Here is a 7,346-nt window from a genome sequence, read left to right on the forward strand (position 1 = left end):
TCCATCCCTCAGACCAAATATCACAGCTTAGTACAAAGACTATGTACCCAAAACATTATTGGTAAGGATGATCTCTCAAACACTGATAGTAATGTCCATCCATAACTGTCTCTGCAGATTTATTGTCAAATGTGTCATGTCTAAGAGTGAGCACATTTGTCAAACACAGTTATCAGTGGCTAGGTTGGCGTGTGTTTGTCAGAGATGCAGACACTTGTCAAATACAGGCACATACTGAAGACACTGGCAAGTCATCAAAATGATGATTGGTTGACTGAAGGATGTCTCTAGCATTACCAAATATCACTTGCAATAACATCACTAGTCTACACTTATGACAGAGGCATTCTCATGTCAATGACATCCTATGTTCTCTGACACTGAGGTTACATGAGTGTGAGCTACTGTCAAACACTGGTTTCAATGGTGTCTTGTCTTTCAGCCTTCTTTGCTTTCAAAGCAGCACCAACTGAAGCTATGGTGAGGCCTCCACCTGCAACAGAATTAGACAAGATATTTATACAAAAACTGAAAAACAAAACAACAAGTCCTTATTAACAATTACAAGTAAATTACCATATGGGCCATTTTCCCATCTTGTAGCAAATTGTTTTCAAACTTACTTTGGCATGTATATATACAAGGTGGTGATAACAGGTTTTCTTAGGGGTCAAGGGACCAATGCTCCGTTGTCAGAGGTGCAGGGGTGGAAATAACCCATTGCCCGATGCTCGAGTCCAGTGTTTTTTTCTGTTGGGCAAGCACCTTTGTATATCACACTGTACCAGTGTCCAGTTGACTTTCCAATATTAATTATGTTGTTTACCATTGTTGGCAAAATTGCATGTTAACATTATTCGGTAAAGATGACTGGATCATAAAGAATACATTTTGAGATATATGTGCATTGTGATCATTATCAGTGTAGTCTGGTCAGATTAAACAAAAACATTGCTCACAGCATAACAGATTTTACTTAAGATAGAAAAGGGTCATTATTCAGTGAGGATTCTGGGATATCATAAGAAATACTTTTCTTCTTGAAATGAAAATGTGTGATACACAAATACACTATTCCGAGAGCATCTTATGCAAATTATGGGAGGAACGTGCAAAACCAGGCATCCCTCTTCAGGAATGCCAGGTGTCATTACAGATTTTATTTATCCATTTATATGATTTTCACTACTGTATTTACTTTTACAAACAAAGGAACCGCTTCAGCAGAAGACGAGGGATTGTATTGTACAATTTGCAAGGAGATATTGGACCATTCATTCACTGTGGACATAATTCAAGTTTCTTTCTTACATCACGCTTACAGACACTCCCATGACAGCCTGTACCGTGACCAAATGTGTGAAGCTGATTACTGTTGTCACAGCAACACAAACCCTAACACACTATGTAACACACTACTTAACACACTTCTTACTCATATGAATGTTGTTGAGCTTGGTAAGGCTAAGGCAGGAGTCCTGTGTGACCAGGCTGTTCCTCAAGTTGACCATGGACGACTGTCTGCTGGCCAGTGTCCCTCATGTAGTCTGGGCTGACAGCAGGAGCTCCTGGATCTGGTACAGCTTGTGGCTGATGTCCTTGCCCAGGATGTAGTGGAATGCTGTGGCTAGGTAGGTGTCCTTGTCCAGGGCTCCTGTAGGGATGGGTAGTGCCAGGTCAGGATGCCACTCTTCTGATGGATATTGTTACCTGAATGTCAAATGGATTTTGTATTATACTTCACTCAGCAACGCTCAGCTAATAGATTAATATATTTTTCACAAAATGGAAAATATATGTTTTGTTTAGGATTTGAAAACTGTTTGTCCAGTTTGTTTGATATTTTACAGATACAAAGCAGACAGTGGAAACATTTAGTGGCAGACTTCATGGGTACACTCTGCAGCTTGTTGTCACTGAAAACTACTGTCAAATAATCTTGGTGCAGGAATAACCAAATTTTATTTCCATTTCTAGGATTTAAGTCTCAAAACGTTTAATATCTCAAGAATAGATGTTACATCTTGACAGCCTGTAAATAAGCAAAACCAATCACTAACAGCATGTCCAATGATCCATGGTTGCAACGATGAGCCCAGTCACCAAGTCTCACCTCATCGACCACTACAGCAAGAACAGATTACTGAAAATCTATTCTTGATTGTAATTGAGTAGATTGCCTAGATACAATACATATGAACTTATACAAATGAATGATTCCTGTGAGTGAGTGACTTTCATACACAGTATTTCAGGGATATGTCGCTGAATATAACAATTTGGAATGCAGTTAGGTAGACAATATTTATCAAGTTGATCTACTCCCAAAATATATATATTGTACTGACAAACCAAGTAACAATAATCACCATGATGCACGCATTTCAAAATCTCCTCAATCAGCAGATCCTGGCATAACTGAGGGATGCAACTCTGAACAACTGGGCTTGAAGTGGGAGAATGAGTAAATTGTGATTTAACACCATCATTTTTTCAACAATTACATCATGACATTACGGGAGAGTTTAGCATGATATTCAAGTTTATTCCACTGACAGGGGTTTCTGTGGCACGCTAAATTGCCATATACATAGCATTTTGTGGAAGTAACTTCTGTTACTTATTTCATTTTATTTATGACATATTTTATACATGCTTAGAAGTATATTCAGTTTCGTGCTTGATGTAATCTTTCATCATCCTTTCACTCACCTGGTATTTTTCATCTGTTTCTACATATGGAACAGCAGAGTCACACTCTGGAGAATCTACAAACTCATTGGCCTCAATGTGGTGCAGGTAGAATCTCCCATAGGTAACTTTTAACCTGAAACAATGTGTAACATTCAGGGCAGGTCTGAGAAAATAATTAGCCCAACTGGCCAATAGAGTTATACACATAAGAAAAATATTTTGCAACACCTATGATTTTTAACCTTCCTTTGCTTATGTTAATGGTATTGAGACTGTGAAATGTATAGATTGTTGCAATATTTGTTTCCATGTGTATTCATTTTCATTGACAAGAAATGGCAACTTAGTGACAATGTACAACTTCAAATATAATGGATATACTAAACTAGTGTCTCCCGAAAGCAAACACTTGGTGTTTGGAAACTGTCATGTTATAATGAGATGACTTTTCATTATTATTAAACTGCCCACCAGCTTATTAACAAGGCCCTATGCCAAACCATATTTGTTTCTGTTTCTTCCTTGACTAATGCTGCAATTTCCACCAATATTCCACTTATTTGACAGTGATATGTAAACAGATCACACAACCCAGTGATTAGCATCATGAGAATTGATCTTCACAATGACTGAGTTGGTCATTTCTTAGAAGAAAACATGGGTTGCTGTGACCACTTCTAACTGGAATCTTCATAGGGGTCTGTTGCAGAGCTAGCATATATGGGTTGACTACCTGGCTAAAAGCTAACATCCTTCTTGCAAAAAGGAAAATCAATGGTCAGAAACAATACACAGAACATGAAAAGAGAAGAGTGACACTCTTCAAGGTGATGCCTTACTTACTTTCCTTTGACTAATATGGAGACTTTATCGATGTGTGTAATTCCTTCCACTGGCGTGATATGCTACCTTTTCGGTGTACTGTCATCATGGTACCGAAGTTTACATATCAGAGCAAACTCTTGCCTCGACATTTTGAGAGGCCGAACAGTTTTGAATATATGTCTTCCATTTGATCATGCATTTTCACAGGGAAATTCACATAGGTCAAATAGCCAATGTGTCCAAGGTTCACTGCTACAAATATGGCATTCCATACAAGAATATCCAGCATGCACACAAACAACCCTGCCCAGAGGAGGAAGAACACGAATCCCACAAGGAGAAGACATCGGAGGAAGAACACATGATACTGGAAGCTGCTTGAGTCAGGAATGAAATGGCCATGCACAGATTGGCCAACTGGAATACTGTGTGTTGGGCATCCTCCCATGTGTAGCACTTTCCAAACGGACTCTGATGGTCCTTCACAACAATTCGCTAGTTGTGTCAGTCAGGTTCAGAAGGGTCACGGTGGTTTGATTGATGAAGTTCAATGTTGTGTCATTAACTGACATAGGAGTTGATAGCTCTGTCGTTAAGTTGGACATTGTTGTAGTTATATTGTTCTGTATATCTCCACCTCATTTGGATCAATCTGAAAAAAAGAATAAAACAAATTTTGTGATTTGAGTGAAGGCATTATCTGAAAAAGTGAGCCAGTGAGTATTGCTTAACAACCCATCAGCAATATTGCAACTATTAGCAGGTACTATATTTGTGCGAATTAACTCTGATATGCTTGTAAGACTATACACATTTGGCTTAAACATCTTATTTGCCAGGGCGGTGGGGTAGACTAGTGGCTAAAGCGTTCGCTCATCACGCTGAAGACCCGGGTTTGATTCCCCACATGGCACAATGTGTGAAGCCCATTTCTGGTGTCCCCCGCCATGATATTGCTGGAATATTGCTAAAAGCAATGTAAAACTAAACTCACTCACTCACTCTTATTTGCCAACTCATAAAACACATAACATCATCAAATAATCATGAAGAAATACTGAAGAAAGATTCACCACGGTCTACTCCCATTTGTGAGAACTTCCAATTGTGAGACTCCCAGTTATGAGACAGTAGAGTAGGTAATTAACAAACAAAACACACTATACTCCCCTGCCTGATAGAATGGATTAACCCTAGCTAATTACTGATTTGCTATGTAACTGAATTTTTTGGAGGTAACTTAATGAAACTTTATAAGACAAATTAATTAACATACTCAGGTAAATGTCCTTAAAAAGTAAATACTTTGTGTAGGTAACTTCATGATCATTTGAAAGAGAAATTAATTTACCTACTCAGATTTACTCCGTCTCTGAAAGTACCACTATAGTTTAAGAAATAACTCTGAAATGCAAGGAATTTACAGTCAAACTGCCTCTTATGCCAAATCCTTTCTACCCGACACAATAAATTTATGGAATGCCCTACCAAGAGTCATGTAGTCTCACAGAATTTAAAAAACCTAATTACAAAAACTGTAAACAAGATATATATTGACCTTAATTATGGCTCTTGTTTTTGTCAAATCATTCACTGCCACCTCAGGCTCGGATGTAGCGACCTAAACGCTGATAAGTATAACAGAGATTTAACAGACAATCCATGTTGCTGTTAAATTAACTTAACAACCATCTCATGATGGATTTATATTCCTACAATAGCTTGTTAGACATACACAACTGTAGCTCTCTAATTATGACTACTTAGAGAATAGTTGTATTTGATGTAATATGTATATATTTATATGTACTTAAAATATATACTGAACCGCAAAAGAAACGCAAGTCAAAATCCAGATTTAGAAAAAGATTACTCTTGACAGATAATGCATGAAAACAGGTACATAACAACAATCAACACTTATTGCATGATGATTGGGACATGTCAGTCAATGCATGGAAACATTGTTGGTTTACTTTGCATTGAAGACAAAATCGAAATTGATCCAACACGTCAGTAGCGTGTATGTCCACCTCATGTATTCACTACAGCTGTGCACCGCCTGAACATGGAGTGAATCAGACGGTTGACAAAGGCCCTAGGGATTGCCGCACATGTCCGGATGATGGCTGCCTGGAGTTCTGCTGCAGTTGTCGGACGTGGTCGGACTTCTCTGCAGCTCATCCCAAAAATGTTCAATCGGGTTTAAATCGGGACTGACAGCAGGCCACGGCAGTAACCGAATGTAGTGCTGCTGGAAAAATGCCTGAGTGACTCTAGCAGTGTGGGGCCTGGCATTATCTTGCTGGAAAATGTGTTGCTGGTGTCGGACGAAAAATCGCACAACCTGGGGTCGGAGGATCTGGTCGATATAACGTTGGGCAGTGACTCCATTTCCCCGACCTGGCCCCATATTCTGGAAGAATACTGGCCCTAATCTCTGACGCAGGCCGTTGCTGCCCATACCATAACGCTCAGACCTCCCCATAAATCAACTTCCATTACACATTCGTCAGCAAAGCGTTCACCTCGCTCGCGCCATATTCAACTCTCGCCGCCAGCATGAGAAATGCAAAACTGACTTTCATCAGAGAACAATACCAATTTCCACTGTTGTTGACGCCAGTTTCGATGCAACGTAGCCCACTGCAGACGATTCTGACGATGTCTCGGTGTGAGGATAGCACGTCGAGCTGGACGACGACAACAGAGGTGGACTGCTCTGAGTCTGCGCCTAACTGTATCTCTGCTTATTGTTCGGTTGTGACGTCCAATAGTCTGTCGGGCAGTCTCGTTGGCAGATAAGAATCGATCCCCGATGTGCGAACGTTGAATGTGTTGATCTTGCCGTGGTGTAGTGACTCTCGGACGTCCAGGACATGGGCGGTCAACAATGGTCTGTGTAGCAGCAAAACGTTCCTGAAGACGGTAGATGGTCATTATGTGCACATCGAATGCATTGGCAACATCTGCAACACTCTGTCCAGCTTCAAGACGGCCGATGGCTTGTTCCCTCTGTTGCGTCGTTAAACTTGGCATTCTTGGTGGGCGTTTGTCAGGAGTGATTTCAAACTGATTTGAGGGCATTTTCATACCCGATGTGTCCGCGGACATAATGCGCATCATGATTTTCATGACAAACTTCTGCAACAACATTCCACGTCCACTTCAATTGCTGCGTTTTGGCGATGTGCAATATCCAAGAGAAATCACCAAGCAGAACTTGAACATTAACAAATTGGTTTTACAACAACGGTAACCAATGTGTAGTTACACTTTAATATTTAACAATGTTCTGTTGAATATTTCTTAATTTACAAAACTTATGCGTTTTATGCGGTTCAGTGTATATTTATGCAACAGTCAATATTATATTGATGACGCCGAATCCTCCATTTCATTTTGTATTTTATGTTGCATGGGAGCGGTGTTAACATAAGCAGTAATGCTTGTTCACCAATCCCAATTCATTTTCATAAATGATAATAAAATATGTTTAAACCAAAATGACTTTCAAACTTCATAATAGTCAATAAAATGTGTACATTTACATAATTACATATTCTTCTGAATAAATAAAATATTTAATGAACTATTTCTTCTGTGTAAATAAAATCTTTGATAATCTATTTCATTAATCAAATCATCAATGAACTATGCCTCCTGTGGGTACTCTTCAACAACTGGGCTGATCCTACACTTTCATTGTGGGTATGTAGAAAACACCACCTATGTGCACTGAACCATTAATTAATGTGTCTCACAACTTGGAGTTCTCACAGATGGGAGGACACCTTCCCCACACCTTCAAGGGTATATTCTATATT

General features: G+C 39.3%; 1 pseudogene; it reads right to left on the bottom strand.

Annotated features, from left to right (window-relative positions):
- Positions 1-384: 384 nt before the first annotated feature.
- Positions 385-5,983, bottom strand: LOC124280773 (annotated as a pseudogene).
- Positions 5,984-7,346: the final 1,363 nt, after the last annotated feature.

Source organism: Haliotis rubra, unplaced genomic scaffold (assembly GCF_003918875.1).
Source record: "Haliotis rubra isolate DU_JTF1 unplaced genomic scaffold, ASM391887v1 Scf273, whole genome shotgun sequence".
Taxonomy (NCBI): Eukaryota; Metazoa; Mollusca; class Gastropoda; order Lepetellida; family Haliotidae; genus Haliotis; species Haliotis rubra.